The following is a 1,829-nucleotide window of genomic DNA, read 5'->3' on the forward strand; positions in this document are numbered from 1 at the left end:
CTCGACGGCGCCCGGGCGGACCTGCCTCTCCCGGGGCGGGCGCAAGCAGCAGACAAGGCAGCGGCTGGACAGGGATCGGGGCCGCCTCGGCCTCGCCCGCCCCGGATCCTGGACCCGGACCACCCCCGCGGGTGGCCGGCAAGCAAGCAAGCGGGTCCCTGCCCCGAGGAGCTTGCCTTCCCCACAGGGTCGTGGCGTTGGAAGGGACCCCCACCCCAGGGGTCATTCTGTCCAAACCCCTGCAAGGCAAAGGATCGCAGCTGAAAAACCATAGAATTTTAGACCTGGGTGGGACCTCCAAAGGTCATCTATTCCAACCCCCTGCAATGCAGAAATCTCAAGTACAGTGGTACCTCGGGTTAAGTACTTAATTCGTTCTGGAGATCTGATCTTAACCTGAAGCACCACTTTAGCTAATGGGGCCTCCTGCTGCCGCCGCACCGCAGGAGCACGATTTCTGTTCTCATCCTGAAGCAAAGTTCCTAATCCAAGGTACTATTTCTGGATTAGCGGAGTCTGTAACCTGAAGCGTCTGTAACCCGAGGTACCACTGTAGATCATACATGGGCGATGGCCGTCCACTTCTGCTGAAAAACGTCCAGTGAAGAAGAACTACAGTACCAACGAAAGAAGATTGGAGGATGAAACTGATGGACTATGCAGAATTAGATAAACTAACAGGAAGGATTCGAAACCTGCTGCGGGACCAGAGATTCTCAGAAGACTGGAGTAAATTTACGGACTGTTTGAAAAGCAATTGTGATGAACAAATTATGCTAGTAGGTTTGCAAGAAGTTTTGTAAGGCGTGTTATTTGAAATATTACAAAAAAAGATAACGAGGAGAATTATTAGTTAAGGATAATTAAAGGTAATATGAAATTAAGAAATGCATAAAAAGTGATAAAGAATGGGAAATCGTCAGAGGTGTTGACAGAAGTCCAAAAATATTGCGTAAGATGAGAAGTTATGTTGTAGGAATGTTGGAATTAATATGTTAAAAAACTAATAAAAATGTATATATACATATATATATATAAAACGTCCAGTGAAGGAGAGCCCGCGTCCGTTCCACTGCTGAATCGCTCTATCAGAAAGCGCTTTCAATAGCTTGGTTGCCATCTCCTTTCGAAAACAATCCCATCTGTTGAGACAAAACCCCACCTCACTCCCCCTTCCAGCACGAGACAGAGGAATGAGGACAACGACCTTGCCCTTGGTTGGAATTCGGAGCAGGAATGCCTCTGGATGTGGAGGTTCCATTAAGCCAGCTGGGCTAATACCAGCTGGCCCACCTTTCGCCCTTCGGTCGGTTTCCTGGCTTCCAGCAGTGCCAATTTGGACAGCCTTAAAAGACGGCTGTACAAATTCATTAGCAAGAAAGTTACGGGTGGCTACCAGCCTAAGGTCCCCGGATTTACAAATCAGTCCCCATACAAAATCTACGGCAAGTAGCAATCAATAGCCCTCTCCTGCATGAATTTGTCCAATCCTCTTTTAAATCCATGTACAGTGCCACCTCGGGTTACATACGCTTCAGGTTACAGACTCTGCTAACCCAGAAATAGTACCTAAGAACTTTGCTTCAGGATGAGAACAGAAATCGTGCTCCAGCAGCGCGGTGGCAGCAGGAGGCCCCATTAGCTAAAGTGGCCTTCAGGTTAAGAACAGTTTCAGGTTACGAACAGACCTCCAGAACGAATTAAGTTCTTAACCCGAGGTACCCACTGCTCCATACAGGATCTCAGAGCTAGAACATCCTTGGCAGAGCCCAGTCTGAGATCACAGATCCATCAGCTCTTGGCACATCTTCTGGGCTCCAGCATCCTTC

The sequence above is a fragment of the Podarcis filfolensis genome (genome assembly GCF_964270895.1).
Source record: "Podarcis filfolensis genome assembly, chromosome: 4".
Lineage (NCBI taxonomy): Eukaryota > Metazoa > Chordata > Lepidosauria > Squamata > Lacertidae > Podarcis > Podarcis filfolensis.